Genomic DNA, 23,100 nt, shown 5'->3' with positions numbered 1-23,100 from the left:
CAGACACCAATTTTCTACAGGATCATACTGACCTCACCTTGTTGGGCCTGGGTGAGAAGGAATGATGGGCTCTATCCTTCTAAATCCTCCCTTGGTTTATCACAACAAGTATTTTTGTTTCTTTTGAGTACATAACTATCACATTTCAGTTTAAGTTAAATAACCAAAGTTAAAATGAAGGGGAGCCCACACCAAGGTTTTCTTCAGTGGAAGAGAGTAAAACTGTGGCATTCAAGGGGGATTGAATGACTTGGAGACAGTAAGCACTGCAGATGCTGGAAGCCAGAGTCAATAGATGTGGAGCTGGAGAACCACAGCAGGTCAGACAGCATCGGAGTGAGCAGGAAAATCAACATTTCAGGCTGGGACCCTTCATCAGAACTCATTTGGATAGAAATGGTGCACAGGGTTATGGGGAAAAGATTAGAGATTGATACTAGATAATAGAAACAGATGGGCCAAATGGTGTCATTCTGTACCATAATATTTCTGTGATTCTGCGTTTTATTACCAACTAGCTCAAAGGAAAATAAGGAAATGCAACATCAACTGCATACACACAAATATAGGTAGTAAGCTTACAAAGAAATGGGTGAGTCTATCTCGTGCAGGCAGGAAAATAGAGGCAAATGCAGTTACAAGTTCTTAGTGTCCTTGAGTTTTGAGATTGATAACCAAGTCCTTACTGAATCATATGGTATTTAATAGTTTAGCAGCTGCCCTGTTTCTTCAAGAGTAGTGAAATTTGCAGGTGATCTTGAGCTCTCGATGAATGATTATGTTTCAACTTGTTTTATCATGGACCCCTTACTGTTAAACTTGATGAGAGAACACCTTCCAGTTCCTATTTGCAAATTCATTTGTTGTTGGCTCTGCCCTGCTGCTTGTATATAGCTGTTGAAAAGTTCAACTTTTATATCCAGGAGTCTGATTATTGTTTTCCCTATCTAAATTCTGATTCATTTCAATGTGTAACCTTCAGAGAAATGTGAATCAACTGGGAAATGCAAATCTAAGTTTCAGCACCCTTTTATAATTGGTAATTTTGGGACAGTGTGATCTGAATTGGCTGATAGTATCAACTGGGTCAGGTGATCACAGCAGCCATTTTAGGTGAGTATGTGTCATTTTTAAAACAATTTTTAATCCATGAAATTTCATGTATGAAAGTGAAATTATGAGATTTGAATATTATAGTCTATTTTCTCTGTGATCATAACGGGCCGCTGACTGAGTCAGGAGGCAGTCCTGTAATAATGGTAGCATTGACCCCAGTGAGATCAACGCATTGGGCAGCTCTTGTTCTCGTATCTCAAGTAATCTGTATGTGTTTTGCAACACCGCAGCCAGAAAATACTGTCATAAGTATGCAATGTATCTATTGAACTATCACAAGAGGATCCAGTAATGAACGCGCAGGTAATAGGCAGGCAATTCCAGAAGCTGGCTTTGATATTGGGATTAATCAGCAATGCTTTGTGAAAGTATTGCTACAGTCATGAGCAGGGCCAGACAGTGAAGCAGCCATCTGTTTGATCATTACCGCAGCAAAAGAATGCTGATTAAAGGCTGTGCCTGCAGCTATCACATTATTATTATAGATCAGTAAGCACCTCCCTGGATATCTAAACCTTCATATGTACTCTTATTTCCATTAACGGCTGGTTGTCACTTGTTGATCTTTCTGTTGCCTCAGGGGGTGGGCACAGGTGGTTGTGAGTCTCTGCTCTGCCAACTTGTGGGAAACACAGTCTGGTGTATTTTGGTTGTAATACTTACCAGTACATTTACCAATTTACATGCTAGAATGTGGAATGCATGGAAAAGTCCAACTTTGCTAACAGGAATGTGGCCTATAGCAAAACCCTCAAATGCCCACAGTGAAGGAAACAACCCTCATATTCCAAATTGTAGGGATTGAGTGACAAGGACAGACATTGAAGGGACATCAGAGATTCTCAGCCTGATTAATTGATAAACCACAGGTTAGTCTGCAACTGTTCTGCCATGGAGATACTTTCATGCCATGTTTTCTTTTCACCTCTGAAGTGAAGCAAGTTTCAGGCAAGAAATTTGCTAGACAGTTTATCAATCCAACAAATTGCAGTATGATGATGTTCACATCTATTAGTTGCTTCATCTCTGAACCTTTGCATCTTCAGTACAGTGGATATGCCAAATGATATGTAACTGAGCTGAACCAGCCAGTAACTGCAAGAGCAACTAGAGTTTTGGAATGTTGCAGTGAGTAACTCAATTTCTATATCTCCATTGCTTGTTCACAATCTACAAGATACAAGGAATATGATGGAATACTCTCCAATTGCTTCGTTGGATGCAGCTCCAACCACCCACAATACCATCCAAGACAAAGCATCAGTAAGCACCTCCCTGGGAACCTAAACCTTCATATGTACTCTTCTGATAGTCTATCACTCTTTGCAACATTTGGTCCCTTCAACACGAATGCACAGAGGCAGCTACATCCATCATTTAAGAAATGCACTTTAGTAACTAACTAAAGGGTTCATTCCTTCAGCAGCATCTTCCAAATTAATGACATCCACCGCTGAAAAGGAAATAGCTTGGATGACTGTATGGCATTTCTTCCTGTGTCTACGTGGGTTTCCTCTGGGTGCTCTAATTTCCTCCCACAGTCCAAAGATGTGTGAGTCAGGTGGATTGCGCATGCTAAATTGCCCATTGTGTCCAGAGATGTGCAGGATAGTGGGTTAGCCATAGGAAATTCAGGATTACAGGGTTGGGTAAGGGGCAGGTCTGTAAAGGATAATCTTTTGAGGGTTCATTGTAGACTTAATGGGCCGAATTGACTGCGTCCACATGGTAAGGATTCTATGATTTTATGATTCTACAGGTGCAACAGATGCATGGAAACATCACACATGCAAGTTTCCCTCCAAGCCACACACCATTGTAATTTGGAACTCTATTACTGTTTCTTAACTGAGGCTGGGTTAAAGTCTTGACATGTCCTTGCTAACAGCACAATGGCTGTCCTAAGGAACTATGATGGTTCCTGAAGGCAGCTCAGCATCACCTTTTTCTGGGCAATTAGAGATGAACATGAAACCCTGGTCTAACCCGCTACATCCACGTCCTGCGATTGAATCGCAATATCTATCACCACAATGGTATCCAGAATGTGTTCAGAAAACTGTGTAACTTTTGCAGAGCTTCAATTCCCAATAAATATTCTTTGCAACAACACTGATGAAGACCATTGACCTTGGCAAGTTTGTGACAAAATGTCTTCAATGGTTGGCATGGGCTAATGAGATATTTTCATAGCTTTATTGACATTATTTGGGTCAGTGCATATTCTCCGTTCTCCATGTTTTTTTCACTGCTACAATGCTGGTAATCCAATCTGTAGGAGTGGGCACTTTCTTGATCACTCATTTTTTTTCAGCTCTCTATCCTGTCATTCAGGGTAGACTTGAGGACAGCAGGAACCCTCTGAAGCAGATGATGTGTTGATCTCACTTTCTCTCCACTTAGAGATGATATTCACCAGGAAGACATTCAAAGTCTGTTAAAACGTCTTTGTAATTCTTAGGCTCTGTTTAACAATCAATGACCTGGAGCCTTGTGAAACTTTACAAATCTCTTCTGGTACATGTAGGGTTACGAGTCCAAGTTTTAGAATTGCTTCAGGTCATATGAGTGGATATTGCTTCATGTCTTCTTGAAGTTAAAATTTTCCTCTTGAGGTGAACGTTAGTCAGCATAATGAGAAATCTCACCTTTTCTCCCTTTAGTAACTTCCAGTTAATGATTGACCACATCATAGCCTCAACAAAAGTTGATAGCTTCCTTAACAGTACGTCTCTCCTGTCTCAGCAGATGTGCTCTCACTTTAAGGTGTCATATACCTAAGAGAATGGATCAATTTTTGCCTTCTCCCCAACCTTTGATGTTAAGCATATACTATTCATATTAACAATAAAAGATCTCAAGATATTCTTTCATGTATCTTTAAATTAGATCAATTGAATACCCTCATATTAATTTACATTACCATGGTCTTAATCCTTTCCAAAAGTTTTGGCGAAACCTAAGCTAGCTTTCAGATGTTGAAAGTTACATTTGAGTTTGAATAATGCATAAGAAATGAAAGATTTTGGAAACTCCTTCAAAACTCTACTTTATGTCAGAGAGGTGACTGATAGGTTTGCTTTCTGTTCATGTTAAAAGCTTGCAATGCTGGTTACAGGAAAATGCAATTCTTGGCTCTCTGCTATGTGTTGTATTGATTCTACATCTCTTAAAATTTCAAGATGGATGATCCACAGAAAGCAAAATGTATGTTTTACTTGTGCATGTTTGTTCTGTAAATAAACTGTGCGTTCATCTCATTTACATCGTTATAAAGTGAAACTAGCCTAAAACATACTGCTAAGTGGCTGCACGCCTGAAGTGTAAAATCCTGAAAAGCCAACAAATATGTATTAAACCAAGATTCAACCTTTTGAAAGGCAAGTTTATTTTAATTCAAGAAGTTGCTAAAATTCATTGCAAGAATTACTTGGATTCAAATAAGACACATAAAGTTTGCAATGTGACAGAAAGAAGGGTCCAATCTTCCTTGTTGCAGCAGTGAAGACCTTGGTGCAGACACTTGTCCAGAGTAGAGACATCTTCCATCCAGCCATCACCAGGAAGGTCTATAGACAAACTCTAAGGAAATGGGATGAAACAGTTACAGGGGTTTATGCCAGCAGTTTAGTCCTAAGCATGAGAATGCCGTGCCAAAGAATTTGAGTCATCTCAGATGAGAGGTAAATATAATGCACATTCCAATGTTCTGTTTCACCAATTTTACCCAGGAACCTCTCAATGCTCCAAGCCCCAATCAATTAACTACTAAACATTTCCATAAATCTCACTTTATCAGCCTTAACACACCCTCTAGCACTTCACACTGCTGCAGACTTCAAATCCATGTCTCAAAGCTTAATCACATGTCTTATAAGTGCCCCCTGAAATGATCTATCAAGTGGTGGAAGATTAGCATTTGTGTTGCTAATGGGGGGCATTCAGAGGTAATCAGTAGAAAGCTTCCTTTCCTGATGTTGTGAGACTTCATGGCCTCTCGAGTCATTATTGAGAACTCCCAGGACACACGCTTCAGATTATTTATCATGATGCTACATTTTCAGTGGATCTGTCCTGTCAATGAGACAGGATATGTCCAGGGATGGTTATGCACTCCATTCTAGTAAACCACCAGAGTAAAGCCTAATAGGAATGAAAGTGGATAAACCACCTAGCATTGATGCAAGCACCAAAAACAACATATCCACATCTGCCCAGTTGCCCATTTAAAATCTTCCTCACCAACACCTGATGACATGTATCTAAATTGGGATACCTGTCCCAGAAACTATTAAAGCTACAATCTATTACAGTTATATTCACAATATCATACCTGACAATTAACAAACCTTAATCTTTAATTACCACAATGCAGCAGCATGATAAGCAATCTGACCCCTCATGAACATTAGGAAAGGAAGCTTTCTACTGATTATCACTTAATACCCTCTGTTAGCATTACAGATGCCAGTCTTCCACCAGTTGTATGCTTTCCATGCGATATCAAGGACCACTGAAGGTACAGGCTTCAGGAAACACTCTAGGCCTTCAGTGATCCTGTCGATCTGTGTTCCAGCCACTTCCCTCGTCAGATCGTTCCTGGACAGATACCAGACGGACATTGACCAGCAATGTTGAAAATTGTCTATTTAAGTCCTATTCTCAAAAGACAGTAAAAATCTATTCAGTCCTATTCCTGCCGAATCAGTTTACACTCTATCATCAGCCAAGTGACAAAACAGACAACTATGAGAAGGGAGAGGTGGTCAATGCAAGACTGAAGGTGCTGCACTTAACCATGCCCAGTATATATAAAACAAGGTTAAATGAGCTTCTGGCACACATTGAAATTGGTGAATTTGATATTGTGGACATCACAGAGACATGGCTGCAAGGAACAGGCATGGTAGTAAATATTTAAGGGATGACTCTTTAGAACTGAGATGACGGGGAATATCTTCAGCCAGAAGATGGCTAATATTTGGAATCTATAGCAGAAAGCTATGGAGGCCAACTCACTGAGTAACTTTAAGTCAGAGATAGATAGATTCAGATTGGTAATGGGATCGAAGGTTACAGGGAGAATGCAGGATGATAGGTTGAAAAATGAATCACCCATGATCATGGTGGAGCAGACCTGATCAGTCAGATGGTGTATTTCTAATGCTATATCCAAGATGGCAGCAGCAGAGTAAACAGCATCCTGGCCCTTCAACAAGAGACACGTCCAGCCATCTGCTTTTCTCTTTTTCTTTCTTTGCTCTGTGTTTTTAAAGGATTTTTGATTTTTTTTTTAGAAAGGAAATTGGAGCAGCTCAGACAATAGCCCTAGTGATATTATTGCTGGACTGATTAATCTCGAAACTCAACTAACGTTCTAGGGAGGGACCTGGGCTCAAATCTTGCCATGATAGATGGTAGAATTTGAATTTAATAAAACACTTCTGGAATTCAAGGTCTAATATGAAACCATTATCAATTGTTAGGAAAAAACCTATTTGGTTCACTGATGTCCTTTAGGGAAGGAAATCTGTCACCCTTACCTCGTCTGGCTTACATGTGAGTCCAGGCATACAGCAATGTGGTTGACTCTCAACTGCCTTCTGGGAAATTTGGGATGGGCAATAAATACTGGCCTGGCCAGAGATATCCACATCCCATGAGTGAATATAAAAACAAGACAATTGCTCTGAATTTGGATCACTGTAAAGTGATGGTGTTAGGGAATAAATGAGACTCTATCTTGCTGTGTGTTTTACAATTTTTTCTAACAGTGTTGTATATCTAGATAGCTTGGTTTGTTTTATTTGTTTCTCCTTTTATGTTATTACTTTCTGTGCTATTGCTATAGGAAGTCCACAGCCTGATGTAGCTATGTTTCAGCAAATGACCAGTACATTAAACAAAAGAGAAAGATTTTCCAAGCTAGATTTCATTCTCAAATCTGACTTGTCCAGTAGTAATGTCAGCAGGGATCAAGGCAGCATGTACAATGAAATGCTTGCTGCATTGCAAAGTCTGGCAGAAAGCCTGCTGTTACTGTCAAGAAGCATCCAGTATCTTGGCCTTAACTTGACCAAAGGCTTTATGCAGAGCATGGGGCCTATCCCAAACAACATAGAATTGCTAGTCAACTATTTGAGGACGCAAATATGCAAGGCATATGATGACTGATGCTCGAGTTACATTCCAGCACAAGCAGAAGCTACAATCTTTCTGAGTTCTGCAGTGGAAGGATATCTTTATTTGTTGCTAATCAAGCACTTGGTCAGTGCAGGCTCAGACTGTTGCCAACTTGGTTCCAGATATCACTGCTTGAAGAGATTTGCACAAATCCAGCCATCCGTATGTTCAGAGATTAGTATAATTGAGGTACTGCCCTATTAACTGTAACACCATAAGACATAGGAGCCCAGTGAGTCTGCTTTGCCATTCAATGAGATCAGAGCGGATCTGATGATCCTCAATTCCACTTTTTGAATGTTTGCCTCCAACCTTTGATAACTTTACTGATTAAAAAGCTGTCTAAGTCAGCTTTAGATATACTTTATGACCCACCCTTCATAGCCCACTGCATTCCGCATATTCACTACCCTCTGACAGAAGAAATTCTTCCTCATCTCTGTCCTAACTGGGCGAGATTTATTCTGAGATTATACTCTTTGGTCCTCGACCGTTCCATCCTATCAAGCTACTAAGATTCTTATATGTTTCAATAAACTCACTTCTCATTCACATAAATTCCAGGGGTTATCCATTCATCCTTCATTTGGGAAAATCCCTCTATTCCTGGAATTAACTGAGTGAATCTTCTTTGTACTACCTCCAATGGCAATATGTCTTTCTTTAGGTAAGAGGGCCAAAACTGTTCACAGTATTCTAGGTATGACCTAATGATTATCTTTCATATTGTTAGCAAGTCTTCCCTACTTCTGTATTCCATTTCCTTTGAAATTAAGGCCTTCATTTAATTTAGCTTCTTGATTACTTGCTGACACTGTATGCTAGCATTTTGCAATTTCCACATAAGGATTCCCAAACCCTTTGGTGTTGCAGCTCTCGAGTCATTTCCCCCATGTAAAAGAAATTCAGCTCCTCTTCTTTCTGCCAAACTACATAAACTCACATTTTTCCACCTCTCAAGCTTTTGCACATTTATTTAAGCTATTTATATTGCTCTTTATTTTCTCCTTTTGCCTTCCCACCTATTTTTGTGTCAACCACAAATCTGGCAATACTACATTCACTTCTGTCATCTGAGTCATTCATTTATATTTGTGACCCCAGCACTGATCCTTCTGACACTCTACTAGTTACAAATTTTTATATTGAGAATACCTCCCCCCCCCCCCCCCCCCACCACCTTCATCTCAACTCTCTGTCTCCTATTAGTGAGCCAATCCTCTATCCATGCAAATATACTACTTCCAACACCCTGGCCCTGAATAAAGAGCCCATCCTTTGGTACCCTATCAAAGGCCTTCTGGAAACCCAAGTATATTGCATCTCCTGGTTCCACTGTATCAATCCTATGTGTTGTGTCTTTAAGGAATTCTAAAAATGAATATCAGGCATGATTTCTGCCTCTACTATACCAGTATTGTCTACCTTTGGCATGAGAGTATTGGTACTCTCATTTCTCTAGTGTCACTTTGTTGTTTGCTAAGAATGACGAGGAGGCGCCGTTATTGGACTGGGGTCGACAAAGTTAAAAATAAGAGCTGAAAATGTGTTGCTGGAAAAGCGCAGCAGGTTAGGCAGCATCCAAGGAGCAGGAGAATCGAGGTTTCTGGCATGAGCCCTTCTTCAGGAATGAGGAAAGTGTGCCAAGCAGGCTAAGATAAAAGGTAGGGAGGAGGGGTTTGGGGAGGGGCATTGGAAATGCGATAGGTGGAAGGAGGTTAAGGTGAGGGTGATAGGCCAGAGTAGGGGTGGGACGAAGAGCTCAGGAAGAAGATTGCAGGTTAGGAAGGTGGTGCTGAGTTCGAGGGTTGGGATTGATACAAGGTGGGGGGAGGGAAAATGAGGAAACTGTAGAAATCTGAGTTCATCCCTTGTCGTTGGAGGGTTCCTAGGCCGAAGATGAGGCACTCTTTCTCCAGCCGTCATGTTGCTATGGTCTGGCAATGGAGGAGTCCAAGGACATGCATGTCCTTGGTGGAGTGGGAGGGGGAGTTGAAGTGTTGAGCCACGGGGTGGTTGGGTTGGTTGGTCCAGGTGTCCCAGAGGTGTTCTCTGAAATGTTCCACAAGTAGGCGGCCTGTCTCCCCAATATAGAGGAGGCCACATCGGGTGCAGCAGATGCAGTAAATGATGTGTGTGGAGGTGCAGGTGAATTTGTGGTGGATATGGAAGGAACCCTTGGGGCCTTGGAGGGAAGTAAGGGGAGAGGTGTGGGCGCAAGTTTTGCACTTCTTGGGGTTGCAAGGGAAGATGCTGGGAGTGAAGGTTGGGTTGGTGGGGGGTTTGGACCTGACGAGGGAGTCACGGAGTGAGTGGTCTTTTTGGAACACTGATAGGGGAGGGGAGGGAAACATATCCCTGGTGGTGGGGTCCGTTTGGAGGTCCGCCCCTCCAATCGCCACCAGGACAGAACCCCACTGGTCCTCACTTACCACCCCAACAAACTCCATAAACATTGTATCATCCGTCGTCATTTCGGGCGACCGAATCAACACGGACATTTACTATAAACCGACCGACTCCCAGAGCTACCTAGACTACACCTCCTCCCACCCTGCCCCCTGTAAAAATGCCATCCCATACTCCCAATTCCTTCGTCTCCACCACATCTGCTCCCAGGAGGACCAGTTCCAATACCATACAGCCCAGATGGCCTCCTTCTTCAAAGACCGCAACTTCCCCCCAGGTGTGATCATCGATGCTCTCCACCTCATCTTCTCCACTTCCCGCTCCTCCATCCTTGAGCCCCGCCCCTCTAATCGCGACCAGGACAGAAGCCCTCTGGTCCTCACCTACTACCCCACCAACTTCCATATACATCGTGTCATCCGTCGTCATTTCCCTCCTCCAAACGGACCCCACCACCAGGGATATATTTCCCTCCCCTCCCCTATCAGTGTTCCAAAAAGACCACTCCCTCCGTGACTCCCTCGTCAGGTCCACACCCCCCACCAACCCAACCTCCACTTCCGGCACCTTCCCCTGCTACCACAAGAAATGCAAAACTTGCGCCCACACCTCCCCCCCTTACTTCCCTCCAAGGCCCCAAGGGATCCTTCCATATCTGCCACAAGTTCACCTGCAGCTCCACACATATCATTTATTGCATCCGCTGCACCCGATGTGGCCTCCTCTATATTGGGGAGACAGGCCGCCTACTTGTGGAACCTTTCAGAGAACACTTCTGGGACACCCGACCAACCAACCCAACCACCCCGTGGCTCAACACTTCAACTCCCCCTCCCACTCCACCAAGGACATGCAGGTCCTTGGACTCCTCCATCGCCAGACCATAGCAACATGGCGGCTGGAGGAAGAGCACCTCATCTTCGGCCTAGGAATCCTCCAACAACAAGGGATGAACTCAGATTTCTCCAGTTTCCTCATTTCCCCTCCCCCCACCTTGTATCAGTCCCAATCTTTGAACTCAGCACCACCTTCCTAACCTGCAATCTTCTTCCTGAGCTCTCCGTCCCACCACCCCCACTCTGGCCTGTCACCCTCACCTTAACCTCCTTCCACCTATTGCCCCTCCCCCAATTCCCTCCTCCCTACCTTTTATCTTAGCCTGCTTGGCACACTTTCCTTATTCCTGAAGAAGGGCTCATGCCGGAAATGTCGATTCTCCTGCTCCTTGGATGCTGCCTGACCTGCTGCGCTTTTCCAGCAACACATTTTCAGCTCTGATCTCCAGCATCTACAGTCCTCACTTTCTCCTAGAAAGTTAAAAATCATACAAAATCAGGTTATAGTCCAACAAATTTATTTGAAAGTACCAGCTTTTATAGCACTGCTCCTTCATCAAGTAGCTGTCTACCTGATGAGGGAGCAGCACTCTGAAAGCTAGTACTTCCAAATAAACCTATAGGACTATAATCTGGTGCTATGTGGTTTTTAAGTTTGCCTGTTCAGAGGCAGCCTGGGTTGCTGCATACTTTCCAAGAAGGTATAGTCTACAACTTGGCCTGGTGGAATCAAAACTTCTAAATATTTTTTTGAATGTTCCAGCTTCCATCATTGACTATGAGCAGTCATCTGCCAACCAAGCTGTAACCACTGTGAGAGCACTAGGACTGGCAAAGACTATGATTGACCAGTCCGAAAGAATGCGCAAGGGTGATAAATTCACTTTTGTATGGGATGGATGGAGGTTTGCTTGAAAAGTTTGTTTCAAATGGTTGTTATGTTGTGGCTTTTTTAATCAGCATCATGACCAAGAGACAAATGGCCTGAATGTTGATAACAATTCCTTTAGATAGTTCATTAGTACATCTTCATTTATGATGAATGGTTCTCTGTTAATAAATAACAGCTGCATGATAAGGTATGATGCATGATAAGCAGTTGAATGGTGAATTAAAGCAAAGCAATGCGGATGGTGAAGATCTGAAATAAAAACAGGAATCTTTTGACTGGACTCAAAAGGTTGTTTTGCTTTCTCTCCACGGGTCCTGCCAGATTGCTGAGTTTCTACAGCAATTTCTATTTTCATTGAATATGTGAAATGGGTTGTGTTCATTCATATTGCAGATATAGAGTCCTAGAGATGTACTGCACGGAAACAGTCCAACTCGTCCATGCTGACCAGATTTTCCCAACCCAATCTAGTCCCACCTGCCAGTACCTAGCCCATATCTCTCCAAACCCTTCCTATTCATATATCCATCCAGATGCTTTTTAAATGTTGCAATTGTACCAGCCTCCACCACTTCCTCTGGCAGCTCATTCCATATATTTACCACACTCTGCATGAAAAATGTGCCCCTTAGGTCTCTTTTATATCTTCCCCTCTGACCCTAAACCTATGTCCTCTAGCTCTCAACTCTCCCACCCCAGGGAAGACTTTGTCTGTTTATCCTATCCATGCCCTTCATGATTTTATAAACCTTGATAAGGTCACCCCTCCGCCTCCGATGCTCAGGAAAAACAGCCCCAGCCTATTCAACCTCTCCCTATAGCTCAAAGCCTCCAACCCTGGCAACAGCCTTATAAATCTTTTCTGAACCCGTTCAAATTTCACAACATCCTTCCGATAGGAAGGAGACCAGAATTGCACACAATATTCAAAAAATGGTCTAACCAATGTTCTGGACAGCTGCAACATGACCTCCAAACTCCTGTACTCAATACTCTGACCAAAAAAGGCAAACATATCAGATGCTTTCTTCACTATCCGATCTACCTGTGATTCCACTTTTAAAGGGGCTATGAATCTGCACTCCAAGGTCTCTTTGTTCAGCAACACACCCAAGGACTTTACCATTCAGTGTATAAGTCCTGCTAAGATTTGTTTTTCCAAAATGTAGCACCTCGCATTTATCTGAATTAAACTCCATCTGCCATTCCTCTGCCCATTGGCTCATCTGGTCAAGATCCCGTTGTAATCTGAGGTAATCTTCTTCGCTGTCAACTATACCTCCAGTTTTGGTGTCATCTGCAAACTTACTGACTGTACCCCTTATGCTCACATTCAAATCATTTATATAAATAACAAAAAGTAGTGGACCCAGCACCAATCCCTGGCCTCCAGTCTGAAAAACAACCCTCCACCACCACCCTCTGTCTTCTACCTTTGAGTCAGTTCTGTGTCCAAATGGCTAGTTCTCTCTGTATTCCATGAGATCTAACCTTTCTAACCAGTCTTCCATGGGGAACCTTGTTGAGCACCTTACTGAAGTTCATATAGATCACATCTACCGCTTTGTCCTCATCAATCCTCTTTGTTACCACTTCAAAAAACTCAATCAAGTTTCTGAGACATGATTTCCCATGCAAAAGGCCATGTTGACTATCCCTAATCAATCCTTGCCTTTCCAAATACATGTACATTCTGTCCCTCAGGATTCCCTCCAACAACTTGCCCACTACCGACACCAGGCTCACTGGTTTATAGTTCCCTGGCTTGTCCTTACCACCTTTCTTAAACAGTGGTGCCACGGTAGTCAACTTCTAGTCTTCTGGCACCTCAACTGTGGCTATCGATGAGGCCTCATTCCTGAAGAAGGGCTTATGCCCGAAACATCGATTCTCCTGCTCCTTTGATGCTGCCTGACCTGCTGCACTTTTCCAGCAACACATTTTTCAGCTATAACTATCGATGATACAAATATCTCAGCAAAGGGTCCAGTAATCATTTCCCTAGCTTCCCACAGAGTTGTAGGGTACGCCTGATCGGGTCCTGGGGATTTATCCACTGTTATGTGTTTCAAGACATCCAACACTTCCTCCTCTGTAATATGGACATTTTTCAAGATGTCACCATCTATTTTCCCAGTTATTCATGGACAGCTTCTCCCAATTCTTTCTTCTCCTCATCTTTTTCTGTTTCTCCTCCTTCTCAATTATTCACTGCAGACTTGGTGGCAATGATGTGCCTTCATGCTGCATTGAATCATAACAGATCATAATACATACTGAGGCAAATACTGCTGGGTTGGTCCACTCAGAATAGCATGGTTTAGACACCCCATGAGCTTCATGACATTCCTTCTGACTTGAATATCTCTCAATGGTTCTTTTTAAGAATAGTAATAAGCTTTGCAAACCATGACATTTTATACTTTTTTTTAAAAATATTGAAATTTTTCCACTGAAATACAGCTAAGTCCATGATCATTTTAATTAACTTTACTGCAATATAAAGCAACATATTATTTCCATAAAATCAGCAGCATGGTTACATTATCATGATTATAACATGTACGCTTTTCACCAAATACTTATTTGAGGACCGTCATGCAAAAATACACCGTTTGTAAAACATTAAATTTTGTACCTAGGTTTAATTTTATCTCAAATCTTACCAATGGAAAACATTTTCTGCATTTTAATTCTGAAAGGAAATGTATCAATAGAATTGTCAAAATAGGATTTTCTTAAATTACAATAAAAGATTAATAATTTGCAAGAAAATATAAATAATCAAATCTACATTCATACAATTTTTACAGATTTACTATAATGAATGAAAATAATATTTAGCAGCAATGACTCAGAGAGGTGACAGTTTAAAGCTGAATAATCAAAAACTCAAGAGGCTGAATTTGATTACCTTTGTGTTGATGATAAATAACTTTGTCCTGTAATGTGCAGAGTTAATAGTATTTAGTGGCATTCAAACAAAGCTATATATTTTAACATCCCTATTAGCAGCTACTACCTTACTTGGCAACACTAACAATGTTCAAGGCACCCACAAATCATTTTCAATGTGACAGAATAAGAACAATCAATGGAAATATTTTCTGGATTAGTGGTGCTGGAAGAGCACAGCAGTTCAGGCAGCATCCAACGAGCAGCGAAATCGACGTTTCGGGCAAAAGCCCTTCATCAGGAATAAAGGGCTTTTGCCCGAAACGTCGATTTCGCTGCTCCTTGGATGCTGCCTGAACTGCTGTGCTCTTCCAGCACCACTAATCCAGAATCTGGTTTCCAGCATCTGCAGTCATTGTTTTTACCTAATGGAAATATTTTGTTGTATAGGTCTTGAATACATTGAAGCAATTTTCCAGTATTGGTACACAGACTTTTTCTGGTTTAGTTGGCACCTACAAACATTGATTTGACTTATAGAATACTGGCAAATTCACAAATAAGTATTCCTTCATGTTTACATCGAAAGCTTTAAAGAACTAGTTTAGACAGGTACAAAAAATGCAACTATTTGTGAAATGTCTATGAGCTTTCTCAAAGTTTCAACAGAAAAAAATGTCTGACAAAAGCCAATGGCAAAGCAATTACAGTCATAAGAAATAAAGTCCATGGAAAACTCAAAACCAGTGTTGCAACTTGTCTACAAACCAGATTTTCAGTTTAGAATTGAAAACGAAGAGTCAGACTATTTCTCAATATCACACTTCTGACAGTAACACATTCACTTTGTATTTAGTTCACTGAGAGCCAGGTGCAGGTTAGGTTAATGTTGTCATCTCCTGAGGCTGCAGTGGAGGCAGACAAATGGCCAAGTTAACAGGTTATAAGGTCCAATACTATTTCCTGTTACATTGGCTCAGATCTATCCATGGCTATTCAGCTCTATTGCCGTTAGTCCCCTCAATCATCCATGTTCCCAACATAACCTGCGCACTCCTTCAAGTCATCTACGCCCCTTATGTCTATTATGGTCCCCAGTGCTTTACCCTTTTCCCACTGATTCATACCCTGTCTTGGAGTTCAGCTAACCATTCATAATGATGCCACCTGGCAATTGCATTAACAGCAGTTAAATTAAACTTAAGTTAAACGAAATTAAACTTTTAAATATAGAACCTAACACCATTTTACAGGAGAAAAATATTACATCCTACCATATTTACTAGCTCCTTCCACGTGATATGGATTTGATTATGTTCAGGAGAAGAAATTGCACACCTAGGTTTATTGTCTGGATAGATGGAGTTATTGCATAAGTTGTGTTCAGTCTGATTTCCTTACATATTGATTTAAGGTAATTAGAATGCTTAACATTGTGAAAAAAATGGTACCACAATTGGAACTTTCTTTAGATGCAATTAAATTGGGCTCCCAAAGCAAACAACAGTATCTCTGCTGAAAAACCTAAAAATTTTCACCTTTAATATCTTTAATGAACCACAGGGACACAGGAAATAGGTGCAGAAGGGAGAACAGGCCATTCTACCCTTTGAACTTATTTTGACATTCAATATAATTATGGCTGATCATCCAACTCATTTACCTGTTCCTGCTTTCTCTCTATAGCCCTTGATCCCTTTTGTGCTCAGGACTGTATCTAACTCATATTTGAAAATATTCAACGTTTTACCCTCAACAGTTTTTTTGTAGCTGAGAATTCCACAGGGTCATCACTCTCTGGGTGAAAACATCAGCCCTCAATAGCTTTCGACAACAAGTAAGACTCATTCACACTTTACACAATGTTGTGCTGTTAATTTTTTTCAGCTGTAAAATATAAATAGTTGGAATTGGGAATTCCAAAATCTGCAGTGATGGATCCAACAAAGTACATTTAAAGTTTATCAACTGAATGTCTATACTTTTGAAATATTTTAACTTGTGTCGCAAGAATCAATTTCACATTACTACTTTTGTAGATGACAGACCCATGAACAAACTCTTTTGTGACATCATATTTTATCTGAGAGGAAGAGAAGTTAATTTATACAATCCATGGGCAACCACCTCCCTTCCATCCAAAATGATAAAAAGAAGGACTAATCCAACCCGACAATTACCACCCCATCCTGTCTACTCTTGTTCATTAGTAAATTGGTAGAGGGTTTCATCAACAGTGCTTTCAAGCACCATTTGCATCGCAATCAGCTGCCCATTGAAACTCAGTTTGTATTCTGTTTTGGTCATTCAGTTTCTGTCCTTGTTATAGCTGTTGTTCAAATATGGACAAAAGAGTTCAATTCCAGAGATGACGTGATAGTGACTGCCATTGACATCAAGACTGCATTGACTTATGTGCTTTAGTATCAAGGAGCCCTAGTGAAACTGGAATCAGTGGGAATTGGGGAAGACTCAATGCTGGCTGCAGACCACCTGCCACAAGGGAAAATGGGTGTGGTTGTTGAAGGTCAGTCAACTAGGCTCCAGGACATTTTAGCAGGAGTTCCAGGGTAGTGCTCTCGGTTCACCCATTCAGTTGCTTCATCAATGACTTTTTCTCCATCACAAGATCAGAAGTGGGAATGTTTACTGATGATTGTACAATGGTCAGCACTAGATTAGATTAGATTAGATTACTTACAGTGTGGAAACAGGCCCTTCGGCCCAACAAGTCCACACCGCCCCGCCGAAGCGTAACCCACCCATACCCCTACATCTACCCCTTACCTAACACTACGGGCAATTTAGCATGGCCAATTCACCTGACCTGCACATCTTTGGAGTGTGGGAGGAAACCGGAGCACCCGGAGGAAACCCACGCAGACACGGGGAGAACGTGCAAACTCCACACAGTCAGTCGCCTGAGGCGGGAATTGAACCCGGGTCTCTGGCGCTGTGAGGCAGCAGTGCTAACCACTGTGCCACCGTGCCGCCCACTATTTGCAGCTCTTCAGATACTGAAGGAGTCTATGCATAAATAGGAACATTGGAATTAGGAATGGTATCAGGCAATTCAAACCTTCTAGCCAGCGTTAACATGATTGTGGCTGATCATATCCTGGTCTCAACTCCACTTTTCTGTCTGCCCCTCATAGCCTTTTATCCTGCTTTCCATCAAAAATGGAGCTGATTCCTTCTTGAATATGTTGATTGATTCTGCCTCCAACTTCACTTTGGGGCAGTGAGTTCCATAGATTCACAAAGTAGTTTTTCTTCATCTCAGCTTTGCATCTACCTCCGCTCATTCTATACTTATGAGCTCTTGTTCAAGCCTGTCCAAACAAGGGGAAACATCTGTTCAACATCCTGCCTTATAAATTCCCTTTAACATTTGATATACTTCAATCAGAACCCCTTTATTCTTCTGAACTCCAGCAAGTACAAGCCCGAGCTATTCAACTGCTCCTTGTACAGCAACACTTTCACGTTAGGAATCAATCTTGTGAACCTCCTCTGAACTGCCTCCAGTGCCACCACATACTTCCTCAAGTAAGGAGACCAAAACTGGACACAATACTCCAGATGTGGTCTCACCAACGTCTTATATAACAACACTCCTTTACTATTATAATCCAGTCCTTTTTTGCAAGAAGTGCGAAGATCCAGTTTGCTGCTCTTATATATTGCACCCGAATATCTACTTTCTACAATTCATGCTCAAGGACACCCAGATTCCTCTGCATTAACGCACTTTGAATCTGCTTCCCATTTGAATAATAATTTGTCCTTTTATTTTTCTGGCCAAATTGGATAAGCTCACACTTACCTCCATCTGCCAAATACTGGCCCATTTTCCTAGCTTATCAATATCCATCTTTAAACTCTTTATCTTCCTCATCACAGCTTGCTTTGTCACGTATTTTATGACCAAATATATGAAGACCTCTACAATATTTAAGTTTTGGTTGATAAATGACTAGCCCTGTTCACCAGGCAATGAGAATTTGCTCAAGAGAAGATTTAACCATTGTCCCTTGACATTCAATGGCATTGCCATCACTAAATCCCTCCCTATTAATATCCTGAAGCTTACTATTAACCAGAAACTGGACTAGACCAACTATGTAATTACTATGGCTACAGGTCAGAAGCTAGGAATCCTGCAACCAGTAACTCATCTCCTGACTTACACAAAGCCTGTCCACCATCTACAAAACACAAATAAGGAGTATGATAGAATACTCCCCATTTGCCAGGATGAATGCAACTCCAAAGCACTCAAGAAGCACGACACCATCCAACACAACCGACCGAGCTAACTGGCAACACATGCACAAACCTTCACTTCCTCCAGCACTGACGCTCAGTAGCAGCCATGTTTTCCACTTGCAAGATGCACTGCAGAAATTCACCAAATCTCGTTAGACATCACCTTACAAACCCTTGACCATCATTATCTATATAGTCAATGGCAGAAAATACATAGGAACACATCAGCAGTAAGTTTCCTGCCAAGCTACTCACCATCCAGATTTGGAAGTATATCACAGTTCCTTCAGTATTTCTGGCTCAAGGTCCTGGAACTCCCTTACTAACTGCATTGGCTCCTGGTTCAAGAAGTTAACTTACTATGGGTAGAAGATCCTTTATCTGAAATGCTTGGGACCTGCTGTTTATCGGAATTCAGAATTTTTCAGTTTTCAGAATAGTGGTAGTTTCATGGTGAAATTTTAAAAAAAACTTACTGGAGGAGCAGACTTCTAAGTAAAAATGTGCTTGGCCATGCCCCCCCACGTCACATCTGAATGACACACATCGAGTGGGTGTCAACTTGGGGGCATTCACAGAGTAACCCCAGACCTGTCGGTGCTTAGCCATGCCCCTCATATCACATCTGAGTGACACGTTTTGAGTGGGTGTCGACTTGGGTTAACTGTTTGCTCACCAAACAACCTTGTTAATGAGAAAAAATCTTCACAAAAACGCTTTGGATTTCAGAGATTTTTGATTTTTGGATGTTTGGATAAAGGATCATTACCTGTACTACCTTCTCAAGGGCAAGGGGGGGGGGACAGACAATAACCGCTGGTCCTGCAAGCAATGTCTACATCCCAGGACTGAATAAAGATAAAGAAATTTAGATTAAACAGGAAAAGATGAGACAGATGTTTGTCAGGCTAACTTTAGAGTTACTTACCTATTCAGTAAAATTACATATTTCTTTCTTGATTGGCGCTCATGCTGATTGGCCATTTATCTTTTTTTCTATTTTCCCTCTGGCAGTCTGAACCCTTAGTGAACAGCTGATGTTTAAGTAACCATTTCATACTTAACTCATTCTTGAAACACAGCAGGAAAAACTGAATAGTTTACAAAAACAAAACTTGCAGCACAATTTAAATATTCCACAACAGGACTACAATCAATTGTATTAATAGAGCTAGGAAAGAAATGACATCATGGAAGTCAGCATTGATACCAGTATGTTTTCATATAGTGTTGCTGTAACAGTTCCCACAATTGAGTTATGATTATATAATACCTATTTTGCATTGTGTATGTTAAGGGGTAAGTCAACTGTGGCTGAAGAATGTTGTTAAAACACAATAGAAGACAGGGTAATTATTGTGATAATGTCTGCTCTTATAGCATCAGGTTGAACATTAGAAAAAATCATCGGGTGTTGAATAAAAGCAGCTCATGCAAAGCAAAATCACAACGCTAGACTGGATAATTTAACTTTCCAAAATAAAAGAGATCTTCAACTGTCTAGCCGTTAAAAGAAAGCAACACATAAAGGGAAGTTGAACCTGCATTACACGATATGTAGCTATTGGCAGCAGGTATTTTAAACAATAAAAGTCCTTCCTATTCTAATAAAAATACATAATGAAGTTTACTTGTAAGAACTGCAGGTTACCATGCCTAAGATGATTGTTTCCACAGCAACAGCATAAATAGCTGAACATGTATTTGTACACAGCCCCTTACATCAGCAAAATTACAAATTACAGATTGAAGCAAAGTGAATTTTCCACTGTTTATTAGCCGCTGAATTATAGAATGCCATAAAAATATGAGCAATAGCTCAGCAGGTGTGCACATAATTACTTCATAATTATGCATCAGCAGTAAAAACTGCATAATTGTTTTCATTTCATGCTATGTAATTATACTGACCATTAACAGATTGAACAACATGAAAATTAATATCTTGTCAAAGTGGTCATTATTCATTTATGAGATTAGGCAGGGAAGGCTTTCAAGATATTTGACCCCAGGGCATTGCAGTAGAGGACAACTCAGTCTTCATCCAATGTCCGCACCTGTGAAGCTTCCAGCTGGAATCGCAGGGTGCTGTTCAGGACCTTCCTTTCTTTTCTTTTCCCAAATTTGGCAGAAATCAGAAACTAAACACTGATGAGGGACGAAACCCAGATATTTCCTGACCTGATATTTCCACGCCCAAGCCTTTCTCTGAACAACTCCAATCCAAAAAGCTGAGAAATTGAGAGAAAACACAAACCATTCCCAGAACCTGACACTGGAAAAAATCCAGCATTCTACACCAGAATATTTTTCAACTTCATGAGAGATTTTAAAATGTGGAGAATTTATCAATGTGTTCAGATTGTAGAGTAGTAAGTGCAAAACTATTCCTACTGACAGAAGGGTTGATACCCAAATAATTCAGGTTTAAAATCATTGGGAAAAAAAATGACAGGACGAAGTGGAGAATTATTTCTTTTCATTCAGAGGGTTTTTCCTGTCACATTCTCTACTGACGTCTAATACCTTGAGGTGGATAAGTAGGTTCTTTTGGCTTGTTTTCAGTCGTTAATCAAATCAAACTTGAAGTTTCTAATCTAGTCCTGAGGTAAATGTGTTATAGTTATTACAGCAAGCTTGTGAAACATGGACAGTCCTTTCCTAGAACGTCTTACAGTTGGGCACACCACCATCTGCAAGTTCCTTTCCAAATCACTCACTATCTTGACTTGGGATATATATCACCATTCCTTCTGTGTCACTAGGTCCTGGAACTCACTCCCATTTTTTATTCATTCAAAGGATGAGGGCATCAATGGCTAGGCCAGCATTTATTGCCCATCCCTAATTGCCCAGAGGCCAGTTAAGAGTAAACCACATTGCTGTGGGTCTGAGGTCGCATGTAGGCCAGACCAGGTAAGGGTGGCAGTTTCCTTCCCTAAAAGACATTAGTGAATCAGATTGGCTTTTTCTAACAATCGACAATGATTTCATAATCGCTGTTAGATTCTTAATTCCAGACTTTGTTTTGTTGAATTCAAATTCCACTATCTGTCACAGCAGGATTCGAACCCCAGAACATTACCCAGATCTCTGGTTTAACAATCTAGCAATAGTACCATTTGGCCACCGTCTCCCTAATGGAAAGTGGTCCACTGACAGAACATGGACTGCGGTGGTTCACCACCACCTTCTTAAGGGCACCCAGAGATGGGCAATGAATGTTGTCCTAGTGCCATCCACATCCCATGAGTGAATTAAAAAGAAAAGTGCTGATGGAGGTGTGACCAGGAGACTGATTCAGGGACTGAACTGAAACAAGGAAGGCCTTGAGTTTCATTGTTGTGGAATGCTTGCATGCTTGTATACTGAAGGATTTAGATCATTTTGACTTTGGAATTGATAGAATTGCACACCTTTGTGGGACTACATCAATTGCCACTTCAAGGCGCAACAGTGTAAAGTAAGACAAAGCATGTTACAGACACACATCAGGTGAATGCATGCTGAGACAGCAAGTTAGCAGGACCTACACTGTGGATTGGTGCTTATCCTTGTGCCATGATTGTACCAATATAGCTGCACACTGCTGGTTGCCAGCATGCTCTGCTGGACAAATGTGTCCTTGCAAGGTGCATTGTAGGATGCCAGGAATTATCTCATTCAGAGGAGGTGACAAGTTAAACTTGCCAAAAGGCTACTTTGAATTCCATGTTGAGTTTTCTCAATAATGAGTTTGGTAAAATCACAACCTATGGCAGGTGGAGCTGTTATGACATTTAAAAAGCAATAATATGCATTCATCAGGAATTCATCACTGCTCATAAGAGTCTCACTACATTGTTTGAGACAAGATGCCACAGATGATCTTGGCATTGAGATCTTGTCCATTTCTATCACTCAGCTCCCAATAGCCTGCGTTAAAAAAGAGCATGAGAAAGTTCTGCCCATTGTAGTCAGATAAAGATTTGGTGTGTCTAAGGAATGACCAGATCTAGCTCTATGCAGTTATCGCAACTTGACTGTGTACCTTCAATCCGCAGAATGTTAGCTGTTGTTGTAGGTGAATCTGTATTTTTTTTTCATAGCTGTGTTGCTATTGGCTGAAACAATATCTTCAGTATCCAGTTTGTCAACCTGTGTGATGTGTGGTTGATGATGCTTGTTCAGATATGTCATCTTTTGCAGAACTTGACCATTTGTCATTACATAATCAAATGATCTAGGCTGGACACATTAATGTAGAATCTTTCCATTTACACATGTGCTTGTATGAAAATCTTGAACTCTTACATTCCGGCCCGGTTCAAGTTGCAAAACTATCTACATGCTCATTGATCAATCTCTTGTACTATTTTGTCCCTTCATTTAAAAAATGCATCATGCACATAGTTAGATGATGAGAGTTTGAGTGAGAGGAGAACTATGTGGATCAATCTCTGAATTGTAATGTAAATTATCACCGAGAGGAGAAGCATGTTGATTGAATTTACCGACCTG

This window comes from Chiloscyllium punctatum, chromosome 5, assembly GCF_047496795.1.
Source record: "Chiloscyllium punctatum isolate Juve2018m chromosome 5, sChiPun1.3, whole genome shotgun sequence".
NCBI lineage: Eukaryota > Metazoa > Chordata > Chondrichthyes > Orectolobiformes > Hemiscylliidae > Chiloscyllium > Chiloscyllium punctatum.
This window is presented reverse-complemented; position numbering follows the sequence as displayed.